The 20,745-nt window shown below is 41.6% G+C and overlaps 1 protein-coding gene and 1 long non-coding RNA gene across 7 annotated transcripts in view; one reads left to right on the forward strand and one right to left on the reverse strand.

The window, feature by feature from the left end:
• DPYD (dihydropyrimidine dehydrogenase) overlaps positions 1-20,745 on the forward strand; it is a 538,621-nt gene that overhangs the window by 484,950 nt on the left and 32,926 nt on the right. The gene's annotated exons all lie outside the window — the stretch shown is intronic.
• LOC307218919 overlaps positions 15,034-20,745 on the reverse strand; it is a 29,973-nt gene continuing 24,261 nt past the window's right edge. For 2 of the 3 annotated variants that reach the window (XR_013840133.1, XR_013840134.1), the window contains one exon: positions 17,518-18,902. This is a non-coding gene — a long non-coding RNA (uncharacterized lncRNA). Of the gene's footprint in view, positions 15,185-17,517; positions 18,903-20,745 lie in introns of those variants that run through there. The other variant, XR_013840132.1, reaches the window with a different exon arrangement.

Here is a 20,745-nt window from a genome sequence, read left to right on the forward strand (position 1 = left end):
CCAGGGGTAGTAAGAATGAAGGCCCTTGCCAGGAGTTATGTGTGGTGGCCAGGGATCGACGGAGAGATAGAGGCCTGGGTCAAACACTGCCAGGCCTGCCAAGAATCCCGCCCAGATCCCCCAAGGGCCCCAGTCCAGTCCTGGGAGTCCGCCCGAGCACCATGGTCACGCCTGCATGTGGACTTCGCTGGCCCCTTTCAGGGGAAAACATTCTTCATAGTGGTGGACTCCTACACCAAATGGCTGGAAGTCGCACTGGTACCGTCCACTTCTACGTCCGCAGCCATCCGGGTACTACGCAGGCTGTTTGCAACCCACGGGCTCCCTGACACTCTCGTCTCAGACAACGGGACTGCATTTACGTCAGGAGAATTCCAAACCTTCACAACGCAGAACGCCATCCGCCACATCCGTTCGGCGCCATTCCACCCTGCCACCAATGGCCAAGCAGAACGCATGGTGCGGACCACCAAGGACACCCTTCGCCGTATGACACAAGGGGATTGGGAGTACCGCCTTGCCACATTCCTTCTAGCACAGCACAGCACCCCCAGCTCAACGACTGGCCGGAGCCCCGCTGAACTACTAATGGGTCGGCGCCTTGCAATCAGATTGGACCGCCTTCACCCCGATAGAGCTCAGGATGAGGCAGTGGTGGGGGAAGGCAGGAACCCCCGGACCTTCGAGGCTCAGGACCCAGTGTACGCAAAGAATTTTGGGGCAGGCCCAGCATGGGTACCCGCCACAGTCACCAGGGTCACTGGCCCCGTGTCGTATGAGGTGCTAACGGATGGGGGGCAATGCTGGCGCCGCCACTGCGACCAGATACGGCGACGATTCCCAGGAGAAAACCAGGAGGAGGAAAGGGCAGAGGAGTCCCAAGGGAACAGAGGGGCAGTGAGGCCCATAGAGCACGAGGGGCCAGCAGGAGAGGCAGAATCAGTAAATACAGAGAGGACCCGCGAGGCCGAAAGGACACCGGAACCAGAACCACGACTGAGTGAGCCGGTTGCGCCAGACCAAACAGCCCCATCACAGCCAGCATCCTTGGAACACGAGCCAGAACCTGAACCCCGGACCAGGGAACACCCCAGGCCGCAACGCACACGTAGGCCGCCGGCGTACCTCGAGGACTATGAATGCGACCTACCGGGCAGGACTGGAACTTAGAGGGGAGGGGTGTTATGTACTGGGTTGAATAGGATCCAAACTGCAGCAGTCTGATTGGCCCTAGAACAATAGGATCCAAAAGGCAGCAGCCTGATTGGTCCTAGAACAATAGGATTCAGAATGCAGCAGTCTGATTGGTCCTAGAACAATGCAGCAGTATGATTGGTTGGCAGGAACTACCCAATCATGCTCCAGATAGAAGTGAATCCACAACCTGATTGGCTTACAGTAGAATTCCGGAATTAGCCAATCATGTGCAGCCCATTGTGTAAATAATGTATATAAAGCAGATACCTTGAGGGGACTTTCATTCATTCCTCCTCACCACTATGAGCTGAATAAAGAGCATGAAATCACTTTGCGACTCTGAGTATATTTCAGTGCATGTCCAATCTTTATTCCTCACAACAATGATTTGCTGTCTGGAACACACATACGTCAATTAGCAGGCATCTTCCAACAGTGGTGTAGTATGGGGGGTGGCACAGGTGCGGTTGCCCCAGGAGCAAAATGGTTAGGTGCACAGAATTTCAACACTCAGTGCTGCCTCAGTACAGTTGCATGCTTCCGTTGCTGGGCTCTAATGAAAGCAGCTTCTCCATGCAATCCAGCAAGTGGACCCCTCCAGACAACAGAATGACTCCTTTTTTCTTATCTCCGTCGATGGGATCTCCTGGGTGACACAGACAATGTTAGGCAGTTGAATGCACATATGCATACTCTGTCCCTTTCCCTCCCTCCACGCGGCCCTCCAACCCATGCTATGGCACTGTCTTCCACCAAAATAGATGTGCACATTGACCGCATATTCCCATTCCCTCACAGGCAGTTAACCTGGTGCATTCTGTACTCCAGCTCTTATACATGGAGCTGAAGAAACTCCTGCAGGCTTGTGAGTGGCCAGTTCAGGCACATCCAGGCTGCAAAACTTAGGCTGCCTTTTTGAAGGGGCTAACTTCTTGCATTGCCCAGTTTACTAAAAAATAAAATTAACATTAACAGTAGCCCTTCTGCCCCAGTAAGTGTAGGATTTCAGCCTCTGCCTAATCAACAACTCAGGGACATGTTACAGCAGTGCAGTAGCCCAGAAGATTCTGGGAAGCATCCTATTAATTTCTTGGAATCTTACTCATTCTCACTGCACTTCTGTATTTTGAAAACTGACACTTAAAATAATTATGCCTCATCCCTGCTGACCTTATTTGCCCTTTATTCAGATCAGCGGCAGACCATTTTTAATGAAGAAAGCTCCATGATACGCTGTGCTTTGCATCTGAGATTTTGATTGTCATATTCGTTAGAGATTTTCATGTAATTCATTGTGTAACTCGGTGACTATAAGCCATGCCTTGCATCTTCATTCTTACATAGATCATTTCCCACAACCTGCCCCTTTAACAACTGGGAATTATTTAGGGATGCTGGTCCATGCACCATATGTATGGAGATCCCCCACCAATGGTACATAGTTTCACAGTGTGTAAATAGCAAGCGGTATTTTACTTCAGCGAAATTTAGTGTTACTTTAGGAACCCAGTATATAAGGTGTTGATTTCTAACAATCCAATTATGCAGATGTAATGGAGTGTCACTCTGTGTGTGCTACATCATGGCAGGTAACAAAAGAAGAGCACTGTTTGAAGAAAAATAAGTAAAGAATAAGCTTTAAAACCAAAAGCAGACATTCTAACAAAACTAAGACAACCACAGTTGTAACCTAAGCAAGGAGTGGCTAAATTGTAGCCTTCCAGATGTTAGTGGACTACAACTCCCATCACCCCTGATCCTGCATTGGCTGCGCTAGCTTGGGCTAATTGGAATCCAACAACATCTGGAGGGTCACAAAGAGGGATGAGGGGGAAAATTAAATCAGTTCTCATTTAAAGGCGAACCTAGCTAATTTGCACGTTCAAAGCAATACAAGAACTGAAACAGAGCCATCCTTTGACATTTTCAGTTCTCGGAAATTTGAAATGCTGTTCTCCAGCCCAGTTATGTGTACAAAAATCCATAAATGGTAGGGGAACATGTGCCTAAAAAATGCATTCATTAGTAAAATACCATACCAAAAAAGCAGCATACTAGATAAAATTGCTTTGTAAATAGGTGTATGTTAGGCAAAAATCACATTCCAAGCTTTGTATATTAGAAATACACACTAAAATACTGATGACTTTTCATAGGACAAAAAAATAATAATTTGCAAATGCATGTGGATGCCAACGTTGTTACCTTTTAATGCTAGTCATAAAACTTTTTCTTACTGAACCATTCGCCACAGTGTTCCTGGTTTTCTATCTGCTGGTTTTTTGTGGTCTTTGTTAGCGTATACAGGCACATGTATATTATATAATTTGTTCTTGTTGTAAACCACCCTGGAATTAATTTTAATGAAAGGCATCCTAATAATATATTTAATGAGTAGATAGATGCTAATATTAATTTGAAGAATCCATTGGTCTTTTATTATTTAGTTATTCGTTCATTATTTGAACATTCATTTAATTTTATTTAATGGGGTTGGCGTAATGGTGAATAGTTTTATTGGATTTGGATATAACAGACCCACCAGGTCTCCTGTGTACCCATAAAGCTGACTGTGTGACATCGCAGGGTAGTAAGAAATTACTAACTTCCTGAGAGGTTCAATAAGGGCGTGTACAAATGTGCCATTTTTTGACCGATGGAGGCCGTTTCGCTGTTCTGTAAACACGTGCATTTCTTCAGCTCCTATGCAAGTGCTTAACACAAAACAGTTTAGCAGGCAGGATATAGAATGGGGAAGATGAATTTGTGGAGGTCATTTATTGGCCAATGCTATAATGTCACCAGCCCCATTACCCACTCTGATCCCTGGAGCGGCTCTGCAAGTCTTCTCAAAAATATTTGCAGGTTTATTATTTTTTAAAGATAAGTGGATAAACATGCAGACCAAGCTTTCAGCTTTAATAAAGATGAGTAGCCTGCCGAAAGCATGGAGGGCTGCTGTAGAAACTGAGAAACAGATTTATTTATTTTTTAAAGCCAGTCTCTCACTATAGGAAAAGTCTCCGTGGTGACAAACATCGTCATCGCACCCCTAAACAAGGGATGATAAATCACGATACTAAATAATAGCTTAAGGTTGTTGTACATATTCCTTGACCTTTTCTCCGTTCTTCAGATCTAAGCACTCATACTGAGAAGCATGTCCTTTAGGAAATCGGTGTAACTTGCACTTTGTGTGTGTGATCGCAATATCCGTCCTGCATGAAAAACACAATCGCAGAGTCGGCACCTGACATTCCAGGACGGATGCCAAGGCCCCAGAGTGCTGACTCATCCCGTCACCACCTCTGACGAACCCACATGCCAACCAGCTGAGTCAACAGGCAATACTTTTAGTTTTCCTTCAATCCACTGGTGCATGTTTAGCCTGGAGAACAGAAGATTCAGGGAAGATACGATAGCTGTCTTCAGATAGCTGTCGACCATGGGGTGATGGTTATAAACTGATTTCAGTAATTACTGTTGCAACCTATCCTGAAATTTACAGACAAAGGGCAGGCCATTATGACCAGATAAATATCCCAAGGGCTGTAAGAGACAAAACATAGGACACTGCCTTATAGTGACTCACACAATTCTTCTGTCTAGCTCAGTATTTTCTCCAGGATTTCAGGCTGGATTCTCTCCCAGCCCTGTTGTTGTTGTTTAGTTATTTAGTAGTGTCCGACTCTTCATGACCCCATGGACCAGAGCATGCCAGGGACTCCTGTCTTCTACTGCCTCCTGCAGTTTGGTCAAACTCATGTTGGTAGCTTCGAGAACACTGTCCAACCATCTTGTCCTCTGCCGTCCCCTTCTCCTTGTGCCCGCCATCTTTCCCAACATCAAGGATCTTTTCCAGGGAGTCTTCTCTTCTCATGAGGTGGCCAAAGTATTGGAGTCTCAGCTTCAGGATCTGTCCTTCCAGTGAGCACTCAGGGCTGATTTCCTTAAGAATGGAGAGGTTTGTTCTTCTTGCAGTCCATGGGACTCTCAAGAGTCTCCTCCAGCACCATAATTCAAAAGCATCAATTCTTCGGTGATCAGCCTTCTTTATGGTCCAGCTCTCACTTCCATACATCACTACTGGGAAAACCATAGCTTTAACTATACAGACCTTTGTTGGCAAGGTGATGTCTCTGCTTTTTAAGATGCTGTCTAGATACAGAAGCCAAGTTTCAATGTAGGTCTTCTGCTGAGTCATCATCTTCTTTGGCAATCACTTGTAGCCAAGTAAGATTGTCTTCCATGAACACGGCCTTAACAGTGTGTCCGTAAGTGACTATGGAGGCCAATTCTGGAGCCACACCTCCTTCCAATGTGGGGACATAGGTTTCCGGGCTGGAGTTGAGCACGGTGAAGATTTGCTGAATGTGCCTTCCTCTTAGCTCATTTCTCACTTTTATCTTTCTTCAAAGTCCATGATGCCTTTGGTAGACGCTATTTTCCCAATTGAAGCTAATTGAGTAATACTTAGGTGAGTCCTGCTCAAAGGGTTGTATCCAACTAATGAGCCATGTGAGTGGAAGCCCTGTGGAAGGACTTCTGCTTGCACAATAGGGCTTTTCCTCCTCTCCACCCACTGCATGCACCCCAAAATTGGCTGCATGTGCATGTCAGGAAATCCTAGGGGGAGGAGATGAGGGACCATTCTATCTGGCTAGGTGCAGTGCTTCTACTGATGAAACATTCATCATAGTGTAGCACTGAATTCCACTCTATGACTTGGTGGTATGCTGAATATTTATATTCAACAACATTGAATTAATGGTTAATTATTCAATTTAACTTAAATTTAATATGCAGACATGGAACGTAGGATGCCAGGCCAGTCTGTTTGTCCATTCAGCCCCATAATGTCCACTCTGACTGGCAGTGCCTCTCCTGGGTCTCAGGCGGAAGGTCTTGCTCATCACCCAACCATTTTGACAGCAGGAACATTTCAGCTTCATCATGTATGGAGGCTCTATAAATACTTTGAGAAGACAGGGGTGTTCATCTTGAGAGCATGATGAGCGAGTCTGTAATATCATGATTACAGTCGCATTCTTGTTGCTTCTGTGCTGTCATTCAGTAATGAACTGGCAGTGAAACAATTTGGGTTGTAAGCAACTGATGCATAACAGTCTTAACCCACAACTATCGTCAACGCTCCCAGCTCAGTCCTGCAAGAGTACTTCACATTTTCTCATCATCTCAGCCCATAAACTTATTTCCTCTTCAGCAAACACCAGATGCCACAGGAAAAAAATATGGTAAAGTTTTCTTTATTTTATTGTGTGTGTCTGTGAATATGAATATTGAACAGAATTAAAACATTAGGCACAGAACCATTTTTGTGTGCTTATATCCAAGTTTCAGAAATACTGGAATTAGTACACACACACAGAGAGAGAGAACATGTACACTAATAAAGCTATGAGGAAGCATTGTGTGTAAGAATTTGGGATTTAAATCCAACCCAGAGAAAGGCATGGTTAAGCCCATTGATAAAAGCAACCCCATCTCTACATTGGATTTATACCTGAGCAACCCCGAGAACAGTTATTGCCTCTTCCGAATACATCATCATCATCATCATTTATATATATCACCCTTCATCTGAAGATAACAGGGTGGGTTATAGCTTAAAAATACAGAAAACACAGAATACTACTACTACTACTAATAATAATAATAATAATAACAACAACAACAACCCATAAACCCTCTCCCACAAACATGTTCAAAAGGCCATAGATTGTTTAATCAGCCAAAGGCCTGGTTCAGAGGAATGTTTTTGCCTAGCAAGTAATCATAGCTTCCCTTGGAACAGCATTCCACAAACAGGAAGCAATTTCCCTGGTTAGTTTGCAAATTCCAAATTTCTTTGTCTGAACCTTTTAATTTTCCATTCAATTTCTTGGTTCACTAATATTGAGAATTGTGCCTGTAACATTTTTATATTTTGTTTTATTGAGTCCTTTCCAGGTTTCTTAATCAACTTTTTCATTTTTTAACAGTTCATCCATAATTTCCTTTTTTTTATCTTCTCAAATTCTTTTTTGATGTGCACTTTGCTGAATAAAAAAACCTCTCCTTACCCCTTTGCTTGTATCCCATAATATATTTAGATCTGTCCCTTTATCCAAATTCAGTTCAGTTCAAAATAATCCTTCAGAATTTTTTCAGCTTTTTGCATAGTTATTTGGTTACCTTGAAGACTTTCATTTAGCTTCCACCTCAATGTGGAGTTTTCTTCTCCTTTTAACTCTAATAAAGTCTTTGCTTGTATATTCAGTAACTAATTCAGTAACTAATTTGATATCCATATCGAGTTGATTCTTCCGTCAGACTGATTTGGCTCCAAATAATGCGTATATTCTTTTTCAAATGGGTGTCTAAATTGCCAAACATCAATCAATTTTAAATTCTCCACCAAACTGAAGAAAGTCAGAGGTAGTCTACCTTCTTTTGAAGCCGTTTTTCTTATTGTCCTATCCATTTCTAATGAGACTACCCCATTTAAGTCACTCATTAAAATTATTTTTTATCCATAAAATCAAACAATTTTTCTTCCAATTCTTTATAAAATTCCAACTTTTTATCATTTGGTGTCTAGATTCTCATTATCACAATTTGTTCACCTTGTAATGTTATCTCTATAGCTATCATTCTTCCGTCCTCATCTTTAAATAGCTGTTTGTCTGTAATTACATAAATTACCACACCTCGGTTTTTGTGTGTTTTTTTCTTATCTGATGTTATAAAGTCCATCCCTAATCTTTTACGGTGGTACCTCTGGTTGCGAATGGGATCCATTCCAGAGCCCTGTTTGCAACATGAGCAGAATGCAACCCGCGTCTGCGGGTCATGATTCGCCACTTCTGCGCATGTGCGTGACGTCATTTTGTATTTGTCAATCCTCTTCTATGTTTTCTTGCTACATGAGTTTCTTGCAAATATATGTCCAAATTTTCTTCTTGTAATACATGTTTAATTTTATTCCTTTTCAATTTATATAAAATAAAGTATTTATTCCTGTATAGTTTAATGGGAACTTGGTCCGGACGTAACATTTCTGGTGTAAAATGATCTACAGGCTCACATAGTTTCAGCTAACAGATCCAGAAAGCTTGATGAACGCTGCATTCTGGCTTGAGTATATAACAACCACCCCATGTGGGTAGGCAGCCTGTCTGTTGGGTAACCATATATGCCATTTCTGATATTCACATTGAGGAGTCCTTCATAAGCTTCCAAGGAACTCCAAGGTTTTCCCATACACAGCTTGAAAGCTGCAAGCTCTTGAGATTTGGCTATTTGCCATATGTTCTGGACTAGTTCTCTGGAAGTGGCATTTCAGAAGATGTTGTTCAAAACTGGCTTAGTTGCCCTTTGTCGAAAACAATACATTTTTAAGTAGGTTTGGCTATGCAGCTGTGATGGAGTTTGTGTTTGTGTGGGCCTTGTATACTCAAGCCAAGATGGCTTTTATGGAAGCAATAAAACATCAGCTGTGATGTTCTGCATTTGATGGACTCTTGTTTAAATAATGTCCTTACCACAATGGCTCGTAGAATTGATAACTCTCAGATAAACCAGTGACAATATGTTTAGTTTGTCTTGTTTGAAGCCTATGTTTTTTTGGACAAAGTTAAGGAAAAAAGGGGCCCTTTATTCGGTGTAGAAAAGAATGCAAAATGAAAATGCAGCATTTCTGTTTGGCAAGAATTGGTTAATATGCCAGAGAAAACTTTATAGCACAAGGCTTGCATATAAATTTACACAATGAAGTGGTAAATTAAAATTGCAACATTGATTTTCCTTTTAGCTCTGCTCAGTCTGCATTTATAATGAAGGATTTATTATTTCTCTTATTTACCACCTTAGGAAGTTGGTATGAGGTACAATGGCAAAGTGTTCAGGCCAATTAGAATAGGAAATTTAGACAAGACCAGCAAATCCAGTTGAAATATCTAAGGAAAATTATTCCTGTGTTTAAATCAGAGAAGGTCAAATGGTGGCCTGTGGACCAGATCCAAAGCCTGAGGAAAGTTCATCTGGCCCTAGTTGAATTTATGACAAAGAGTTTGGCCATTTTTTCTCTTGTATAAAAAAAGAAAAGCTGTTTTAGCGTGATTGTTTCTAAGCGTTGTTCTCAATGCAAGCTTGATTATATTCCTGAAATTTGCAACTCCAAGTTTCTTGCTAAATGCCTACCCTTAGTTCACCCAGCTACTTGGTTCCAAATTTGGAGCTGAGGTGACCTTGCTTACCTCTGCAGACAACATGTCTGATGCCTTAGGCCAGGCACCCCCAAACTCAGTCCTCCAGATGTTTTGGGACTACAATTCCCATCATCCCTGACCACTGGTCCTGTTAGCTAGGGGTGGTGGGAGTTGTGGTCCCAAAACATCTGGAGGGTTGAGTTCGGGGGTGCCTGCTTTACGCCATGCTTTTTCTATGGCTCATCAGCACAGCCTACAAGCACTAGCTAGGATTTAGTGTCTAATTTGTGTGACTGGCTCTCTCATAAGTATGATAGAGTTTTGGTAGAAAGGCTACCTATCTTTCTATTAGATGTTTCCCTTGTTGACCTCATAGTAACCCTGAGGTGAGGATAGTTGAAATCAACGCTTGAAATGAATTTAGTTCAGCTGAACAACATTCACTGGTCTAGTTCAAAAATCTCTGAACGACACCTGAAAGTTGTTTTCATGATTGCTGGGTGAACTAAGTTCATTTTGGGTTAGAATTTTGACTAATTGCTAGTTCAGCTTCAGTTTCATTCCTTCACCCAACTACACTCCGCCCCCCCCCAAAAAAAATTAGAAGCTTTCATTAAAAAAGAATAATAATTTAATCAGACATCCATAAACAAAGTTAGTAAGCAAAACATGGAGGCAACATTTTTGGTCTTATTAGGCAGTTAGAGAGGTGTTGATGTTGCTAAGAATACTTCATTGCTTAATCATGGTTGCTAATAAATCTAAAGGAAAGAATGTGAGGCATTTCCTTATCTTCCCTGCTGATGAGATTCACTCTCATCCAACAAGAATGGCTTACAGCAGTGATGGTCAAACTTGGCCCTCCAGCTGTTTTGGGACTACAACTCCCATCATCCTAGTGGTCACGGATGATGGGAATTGTAGTCCCAAAACAGCTGGAGGGCCAAGTTTGGCCATCACTGGCTTACAGTGAGAAGGGCAGATGTAAGAAAACAGTGAATGTTGCCTTCTGCCTTTAACAGCTGTGTGACTTGCACAGATTTAAATTGTAACCTTCTGAATGCTGACTTTGTTTTGCAGAGGAAATTGGGTGAACTTGAAATGAATTGGTTCATTTTGTGAAAGTGTGAACTTGATCTTAAACTAGTTCCTTTTGGAGAGGATATACTAGAACTTCCCAAGCACTGTTTGAGATGCAGGGCAAACTCTCAGGAATTATATGTCAACTGAAAGCTTTTATGGCCCCAGTCTGCAAATGTTTTATTAAGGGCTGCAAAATGAAATGAACCTGAGAAAACAAAAACCCTGTGACAAATACAGTGATGATGCAGGACCATAATTAAACATAAAAACCACTGTCCAATCAAGAGTGTGACCTATAAAAAGAGATGTTAAATGAAACCTTTCAGAAATTTAGAAGTTAGGCAACACTTGTATCAGAAACAACCAGAATTATATTCGTCAAATTGTCTATTATGCAATACAGGTAGGGAGAATAGGGAGGGGGTGTAAAAAAAGAACTCCAAAATTGTTTAATATTGTAGGCATAAGGTCTGCATTGATGTCCAATCTCAAGATGAACACTGCAGACTTAATTAGATTAGACTCTGCTAGATGCTGCAGATGGTGCTGTCTAGGGTTCTAAGACAGAAAAGACATGGCTGATCCACCCCCATTTTTTCAAACACAAAGTCCAGAACTTACCCAGAAACACACAAGTGCCTTATAGCCAGAACCTATGCCAGGGATGAGGAGCCTGGGGCCCATGGACTGCTGTTGGACTACCACTCCCATCATTCCTGACCATTGACCATGCTGGCTGAGGCTGATGGGAATTAGAGTCCAACAACATTTGGAGGGACACAAATGTTCCAGCCCTACCTTTTGCGAACCTTATAGCTAAAACATAAAGCAAATGTTTTGTGCAGTTCCTTATCTTTCCATATTCCCTACAGCACTCACTTCTTTGTGTAACAGCCCACCTGACGAAGGTTTCCAGAAAACTCAAAAACTTCCTTTGTATTTTATGACAAGTTTTCTGGTTCTAATTGTAGGGATAGCTCGACTGTGGATTTGGATTTGCTTTCCCCCTTGTGGACTAAGGGGGATTCCTTGGTTTTTAATAAGCATTTTTAAGTATCATTCATCACTTCAGAAAGAAAAATTAAGTCCAGACATAAAATAAAAAAATACATTTCCTGCATTTTCAATGAATACTTGCTATGAAGCATTCTGTTTCTGAATATACAAGCACTGCAGGATCTCTGCAATCGCTCATCTGAAATATATTATTTGGAAGCTATTTGAGTGCAGTCAAGATGAAGATGAGACGGTCATTTTAAGCAGAGCTTCCACTGTAGCAAAAATCTCATTTTCTCTCCAGGTGAAAATAGACAGGTGGGCTAGTCTATGCTAATTTGCAGTTAAATTCAAAGACACTGCTCTAGGATTCATCCGAATAGATGTTTAGTTCTAAATATAGGAGTTGAAATCATAGTAGCAACTCACAGGATTAAAATTTTGGCAAAATTTGAGAGTAAGTGACATAAAACTTTTCAACTGCCTTTAAAAAAAAAAAAAAAAATCTCATAAAATCAGCCTGTAACTTTTTACATAGTCCAATATCTGGCCACGTATTGGTTTTACTCATTGGAAAAATGTTCATAGTAGGGGTTCAGTTTGGATCTGGGTTCAGTGCTTCAGAACAGAAGATTCAGTTTGAAGCACTTGGAGGCTATGCAATTGCCTCAGGGTCCAAATTCATTTCAGAAAGAATTGAACTTTGCTTTTCTACACTCACTATTATGGGGAATAAAAAATGACTATAATGTTTCCCCCTTTTAGCAGAAGCAAATGGCATTTTCAGGCAGGCTAACCTCTCTAGAGTGGATTAAGCCTGCCAAATCACAGGTGAATACGTGTAGAGTTTATTGGTAGGGAATATTAGCTTAAGGAATTGTCTCTAACATAGGGAGCAGAAGTGGATGAAATTTGCAGCCATTGCCCCTTCTGTTGTCGCTAATCTTGTTAATTTTTCAGAAGGATAGCTCCAGTGGTTCCCCCTCAAACGCAGCCCTTACATCTCCACTAGTGGTAGCTTGAAAGGGGTGTGTGTGTGTGTGTGTGTGTGTGTGTGTGTGTGTGTGTTCCGTTGGGCAAGCAGAAATACTTGCATGGGTGGAACAGTCTGCTTTGTGCTGTGTTGAATTCCAACCCGTGTGTTTTGTGTACAACTGATATCTAAATAGCAGGCGTGAGAGAAGTTTCCCTGGGTAAAAAATCTGCCGAATTGCATCTGTTGGGGGAAGAACTTAAATGGCTGGTGCTGCTGGTTTCACTGCCAACACCATTGCTGCCATTGCCGCTGCCAGATCCATGCCCTTTCTCCCTGGAGTTCACTGCCCACAACATGCATGAATAGCGTAAGCTCTTTGAAAATGCATGAATAGCGTAAGCTCATTTTTCCTTGGGAAAATCGTGATGGTTATAGTTAGTGATTGTTAGATAAGGGAGACATTTCATTATTTGAGGAAATAAAGAAACTTTATTATAATGCATCTTTCTTTTATCTATCTGTCCTACATATTATATAGTATCGTTTTATCACGTTGAAAGCTAGGCCTTGACATTTCACTATTGTTACAGGGAAGGAACATTTTACTCTCATTTAGGTGCCAGGACCATTATTATTGTATTCGTGACATGGATTTGTATAATCTTTATAATGATTTATAATGCTGTGATGATTTATCATATTTTAATGATTTGGAGTTGTCTCTAGATGTGCATCTAAAATATTTAAAATTTAATGAAAGTTCTAGAGACTTAGCAAGCACAGCATGAACTGCGAGCAAAAGCTGGTTGGGTCGTCCCAGATTAATTACCCAGATTAATTACTTGTTCCTGTTAACTGGAATTCCTCGCAAGATGGTGTTAGGTTAAAATTCCCAGGTGTGTCCATCTAAACTACTGACACTGGGTGATTACACAGAAGCAGTGTGGTTATCATTCATGACTCAACTGGAAAGGCTACGTGATCCCACTCATACTGCTTTCTTCTCTCCCTTTGCTTTGCATATTCCATTCAGCTATATGGTACTGCAGAAGGAGCTCGGTCTCAGTATTGTAGCCTTCTGAGTAACTGCATCCATGCTGACTCTAATTTTATTTTATTTTATTTTAAAAAGGAAAGGCTGGTTGGCAAAGAACAATCAACTCAGAATCAGATACCACAGTTCAATAGAGTCACTGTGGCATAGTTTTTGGAGTGTTGGACTAGAAATGCAGAGACCTGGGTTCAAATCCCCATGCAACCACTAAACGCACAGGATGACCTGGGGCCAGTCACTCTCTCCAAACCTATCCTACTTCACAGAGTTGTTGTGGGGATAAAATTGGGGGGAAGGGGGCTATGTATGCCACTTGAGTTCCTTGGAGAAAAGTGGGATATGAATAAAATGATGATACGATATATCTTTACCAATTAAGATCCACCCTCTATTGTGTGGGCAGGTAATCCCTCCCCCTACCTGGCCTGGTTTCCCTGGCAACGCTTCCCCCAGGTGGGATTGGACAACTCACTGGGGTAGGCGGGGACCTCCAGGTATCCCACCTGAGGGAAGGCAAAGCCTATGCTGATGGGGCCACTCCAGATCCAGGGCTGCACGCGTCCATGCAAAGGGCGCCCCCCGTTTTAAGTGGGGAGCGGTCATTATTGTCATTGTCCCATGCAGAACAATGAAATTGAAAAACTACATAAAACTACATAAAACATTCAAAAACCAACCCCTATCTGCTGCTACTTCTGTCCCTGTACAACAGCATTTCGTATCGACTATAAATAATTCGTCCTAACAAACCCTGACTCCCCTCCATCTTACATTGAAGCTGAATGAATGAATGAATCGTTTAGCAAAAGCTGCTATATTCAGAATATATATATATATATATTTAGTATGTCTTTCCTTAAATGGATGGGCCACCAGAGGACTTTAGACCTCTGTTCCTGAGTTTATTTCTGGGCTCAGTTCTAGATGTTGATTTTTGACCCGAAAGAGCTTTGGCTTTGCACACCCAAGAGATAGTATTGTTCTCCCCTATGACACTTCCTTGGTGCGTGTTACTTGTTTAGTAACGTTACTTGCTTCATGGATTTAGGGTTGTTAAAATAAATCAAAAACAATAAATATATTTTCATTAGCTACTGTAATAAATCATAATCCTCTGCAGTTGGGAAGGCTGAAGTCAGCGATGAATTAGCTGAGGTCCCTGCTCAACCATAACCATATCCATTTGCTCTTTGACTATAGAGTTACGCTCCTCTTATTCCTTGTAAATTGCTGCATAGGGATGCATTTTTCTGATTTGCAATGAGCTCTTCAGTAGTCCCATAAAAGTGGGATAATGCATGTGCCCTATTCTTACAAACAAATTTAAATTACTCAGTTTCAGAAGGTTGGGGGCGGGGAATGATTCCATTCCCATGTGGCAACACTGTAAAATTTTATGGCCAAACTGCGGGAGGCAGTGGAAAACAGGAGTGCCTGGCGTGCTCTGGTCCATGGGGTCACAAAGAGTCAGACATGACTAAACAACAACAACAAAATTGTGTATCTGTATAGATAGATCTGTATAGGGTACCTGTGGTGCTCCAAATGATGTTCAACCACAACTCTGACCACTGGGTGTGGTGGCTGGGGCTGGTGGGAGTTAGAACCCAACAACGCCTGGGGGGTTTCAGGTTCCTCATCCCAAATTTGGATGCATAAAATATACCCCTGTTGGATGAGATCAAAAGTGCATCCAGTCCAGCTTTCTGTTTTCAACAGTAACCAACTAGATGCTTCCAGAAATCCACAAGCAGACTATGGAGGAAGCACCCCATCCCAGTTGCCTCCCAGTAACTGGAATTCAATGGCTTCTTGCCTCGGAACAGGAAGGTTTGGTTGAGTTAAGCATATGATAGCCCTATTCTCCATTAATTTGTCTAATCCTCCTTTAAAGCCATAAAACAGTGGCCAGTGCCCCGCATTGTGGCTGTGAATGCCATACATTTTAATATCATGGAATAATAAAAGAAGAAGTAGTATTCAAGGCAGCATATGGTCTTGCAGAATAAAACAACAAGACTTTAAAAAAAAAATCTGGAAGAATGTTTTACCTTTATAGTAGCTTCAAGATTATTCCTAATTGCTGTTATTAAAGCTTGTATTTCTGCAGAAAATGCAGATAATCATTGTGATGAATAAAATCACTATGTAGCCTGTGGGTTTTTTATTTTATTAAAAAGATTAGGTAAAGACAATGTCAGAATCCTTTGTATTAGCTATAAGAGCTGTTGTTTAGACTAGGGCTCTTTGTCTGCCATGAATATTTTACATTTAAATTAGAAATCTGCAAAGTTGAGGTGGAGGGATTACTGTGTATGAGAGATGAATAAGGAGCCGCATTATAGCCTTTGCAGTAAGGAGGATAAGTACCACAGTTCATCTGACATAAGAGATGGATTACAGTGAATCTGAAGTGGAAGAAGGTTTATTTAGGAATTATTAGCAATGGTTTGCATTTATGTAATCTATTAGTATAACACAAGGAGAGTTATGTGATCCAGCAGAAGGGGGAGTTTACTTCTAGATTTATCAGAGAGATTTCCTATTTACAATGCAGCTCAGAACCTAATATATGCAAGACACATGCTATTTCCATCTCCTTTTTTTGAAAAAACGAAACAAAAGAATTCAACATGGGAGAGAAACAAAATTGCAACTGAATCTTCCTTTGGCTTTTCCATACCCATATATAATCTGTGTGCTTACACAAAGTATGCACATACCTCAATTGCACACTGTGCTAAATCACCAGTGCTTGCTAGAAGTTGCTATTTTCCCTTTAGGGTAGTTCAAGACATAAAGTATGTGTCTCAGAGCATCTAAGCATTGTATTATCACATATTTTTAATCTTTAAAAAAAGCTGCTTCGAGTACCAGGAACTGTCACTTGTGCACTAATAAACTAATATAAAAGAGAGATTAATAAACCATTATGAGAAATGCTTGGCATTTTTGTGTACCAAAGAGCTTTTTGGTGACCTCAGTAGAAGAAAATATCCTAAGTAGACATTTATTAGGCCAGGCCAGAAGGAGTGGTTTTGTTTTCTAGATCTGAAATGCATACATTTGAGATTAGATTCTGATTTTGTTTTGTTTTTTACATTAAAGTGTAAATTTGAATAAAATGTCAACCTACAGAATCCTCACAGTTCCTAAGTCGTGTTTTTCAAAGCCTAAGCTAGTCTTCTTATTTATGTAGAGACCGAAGGGATAGTCCTTCATAGCCCCATCTCCAAAATGTCAGTGCATCAATTGGCCAATTGTGCTAGAGATATAGATCTCTAGCAACTATCATTCTCTCCTGTTTCCCCTATGAGAGTCTTATCAGATCACTTGAGAAAATGTAGTGGGAGAGGGCTGAGCTGGATTGGAGACATGGCATGAGGGAAGGGCAGCTTTATTCTTATGCCACAGCCACAATCCTAGTCAGAATCACACACCCCTTTCAATGTCAGCTATTCACAATAGGAAAGGCCATGACTTAGTTGTGGGGTGTCTGCTTTGCATGAAGGAGGTCCCAGGTTCACTCCCCAGCATTTCCAGGTTAGGGCTGAAGGAAACCCTTGGAGAGCCACCACCAGTCATCATAGACAATACCAAGCTAGAAGGACCAATGGTCTGACTCAGGAAAAGACTGTTTTCCATGTTCCTATTCCCCCTGGTAGTGTGGAGCATCAGCTGCTATTCCACTTGCACCTTATAGCCAAAGACCAGTGATACAGGATAACTTGGAGATGCTCACCTGGAAGCTTCCCTAGGTTAGCCCCATCTAGTCTCATTTCAGTAGGACTCTGCTCCTCAAGCCTTGAAGAACCCAAGAAGCTAAAACTGTCTCTGGTGAAGCTTTGCTTAAAAGGCTCCTCACCCAGCAGTGAGTGTGAAGGCCACTCCCTGCAAGACCCTTTCCCTTTCCCCCTGGTCTAGGGGGCTAGGCCCAGATTCACCAGCCCTACTGAAGAGGCTCCTCATGAGGCTGGAGGAACATCGCCCGGCTGTTGTTTTTTTGATTGATTTATTTAATATGCTGTAAACCGCTTTGAGATTTTTATTAAAAAATATAAAGCGGTATAGGAAAAAAATACACTTTTCAGAATCTGAATGGGACAGCTCATTCCAGCTCATTGGCAGAAGGCAAACTACAGTAAAATGAAAGTTGTAGTTCTACTTCTATTTGCTTTGATATTTTGTTTGGAGGTGGAACTTTTATTGCTGGGCAAAATTAATTGTTTTCACGATTCCGTAAGTTGGCCAGCAGTGCTGTTTTGTTTTTTTCCTTTACAAGAATTTAAATCATTGTTGTAATATAAAGGGGTTTTGGTGAGCACCGAGCATGAAGGACACTTCACAAAACTGAATTATTATAACTTGGGATCAGAACCAAAGGGAATGGTAAACCCTTCAATAAATTAACTCGCGCTGTGTCGGCAACAGGCTTTTCCTTGCCAAAGAAAACAGCTTGAGGCAGCTAGAAGGTAGGGCTTTGAGTGGCTGGTGAAGGTTTTAGGAAACAGACATAGAATTGGGGAGGGGTGAGCAGTGTCCTTGATTTATCTGTCTGTATTAGCTAGAAGGAGAGTTGCTGTGAGTGATGCCAGCCTGAATAAATTCAAGGCTTCCTTGGCCAGGTAATCTGCCTCAGAAAACTGCCCTTATCAGAGGGGGTTCAGACAAAGTCCCCACCCTTCCCATGCCACCCATCATTGTGCACATGTTTGTAGCATGTGAAAAGTAGAGATTGACTCAAGGACAAAAATCTATGTCAGGCTAAAGTTTCTTCCATCTCATTTCCATGCTGAGTTTTTAATGATCGTATCCTTGAAAAGCTACTTCCCCCAAAAAATTTTGACACACAAAAATAATAAAAAGGTGGGTGGGCTTGTGAGCAATTCTGAGGTGCTCTGGGGGCTGCTGGGCTGTCATTTTCGTTGCTTTTAAAAAGTAAATTCAGCCACCAAAAATCGGTGTAGCAAGTCTTGCTGGGAGCAACGGGTCTTAATTACATCCTGTCACATATATATTTTGGGTGCATTTTATGCCTTTTGTGATCGGTTTCCCCCTTGGAGTCTGCAAAGTAAGTAAAATGTGTAAAAAGAATCCTGAGAGCATGTGTCATCAATGCACATCTCTCCCAGCAGAACTTCCTACACTGGTTTTATAGTGCTTAGCAGCAAGTCCCATTTGCACTAGCTAGCTGCTCCTAGGTGGCAGGAATCGCTTTTTAGAGAAGACCGACAGATAACCCTCAGACCACCTTGTGTGCCATTTTGTAAGAGAGTGGGACTCCAGCAGTGCATAGATTCTCATGCTCTGATCTCCACATGGTTCCGGGCACATCACATCAGGTGTGTCCTCTTTGGAAAAATGACTTGCCAACAGTTTCTGAACTCTGTTAAATGTGTGGGGGGGGGGGATGGACAGTGGCCATTTCTCAGTTGTATGTTTTATATGCAGTGCCACTTTTTCATTTGGCTTAATGTACAGTATGCAAAACAAAATGGTAAGCTTGCTTGTGGAAACACCCCGAGAATGTTCCACAGTGTTATCTGCACACACTTTGATAGTACAGAAGCATAGAGTCCCCCACCATATTTATTAACGTGAGGGGAAAGCAGTTACATTTTGTTGCTCTGTGGTGTTTCTTAATAGGCAGTCTGCTGTTGTCTTTGTTACAACTTTAGTCCGCTAAGCTGTCAGAATTTCTTTCCCCAAAATGGCCAGGGAGGCCTTCCTCATACATGCCCAAAAAAGTGAAAGCAAAGAACTTGCCAGTGTTTTAAATTTCTTTTTCATGCTTTGGGTAGAGTGAGACTGTAAAACGGTTTTCACTTCAAAGTGTCATGAATATGATAATCTATGGAAAGAGCACAAAGCAGATGTTGTGCAGTGGAAGTGTAGGCATGTCCTACTCAGGAGTAAGCCCTGCTGGTTTCCATGGTATTTACTCCCAAGCAAGTGTGTGTAGGATTATAGCCTAAGTTAAGCACATAAGGTACTGAAGAAACCCCTGATGGATTCAAGTCTCTTCTGTTTAGAGAAGACGTTATTGTCTATTAAGTGACAGTCTGCCAGATGTTCACCAAGTAGCACAGTAATCTGTTGAAATCTTCATTGTGTGCCCCCCCCAAGCCAACACTCCCTACTTCCCACAACAGAGGTATATTATTCATTTTGGCATCCTTGCTAATCAAGCATTTGGTTAAACACACAGTATGGTGTTTAACTCCCCTTTTTGTGTGTGTGATGAATATTACATAGCCAGAAGACCAGACCAGTTGGTCTTTTAGAACATGAAATGTTGTTGTACTGTAGCAAAGAATAATCCCTCAAATCTTCTTGTTTCAAAGCTGACAAATAAATCAGATCAAGATCATTGAGTGAAGTCTAAACAAGAAGGAATGGTGTTGCCTTTAACAGATGAGCAAATGATGTGATGTTTCAGAGAGTGATGTTATCCAAGCCAAAACTTTGAGGCAGATTTGGGTGGTCCCTGTTCAAGCAAAATGTTCGTGGAATGTTGAAGGCAGAGAGTATTTTTTTAAAAAGACGAGCAAAATTTCTCAAGGGGAATGAAGGCTACACTCCCTGTTGTTTAGCTACAAGAGAATTAGATGTGTGAGGAATGTCTCCCCCCTCCCATGATACTTCATTAATCTTGTCAATATTCTTCTTACTTACTTTGGAATCCCCGCAGATGCGCTGCTATCAAAATACAACACACAAACACTGATGTTCAGTCAAACTGCTTATGGCTGCTTCACTTGCACAGAGCCCTCCTATTTTTGCCTAGGAATTGCTTTTTATAACAGCAGTGGAGAAAAAGTAGTGCTCCGAGTGTTGCCAGGCATTGATCATGTTGGCCGGGGCTGCTGGGAATTTGAGTCCAACAAATCATGAGTATCACAGGTTCATCACTTCTGCTTCACACAGAACACAAAAGCAAAACCTTATAAGTGATCCATGCATTGAACTGTTCAAATTAAGTCTTGGAAAATCCACTGGTGGTGTTTTAAATAATGAAATGAGTCTTTGTTCTAACCAAGTGTGCAAAAGACATGTATTTCATAAAAATCATATAATGATGATGTGACTATTTCTGTGCTGTGAAGTGCCCAGAGATCTATGGAAGAAAGGCAGTAAAGGCAACTCCCAATTTAGGCGCATCCGAATGATGCACCAAACCTGGAAGCGGCCGCAAAATATCATAAAGACATCATGGAAAGGAGCAGAAT

Source organism: Podarcis cretensis (genome assembly GCF_951804945.1).
Source record: "Podarcis cretensis genome assembly, chromosome: 6".
Classification (NCBI taxonomy): Eukaryota; Metazoa; Chordata; class Lepidosauria; order Squamata; family Lacertidae; genus Podarcis; species Podarcis cretensis.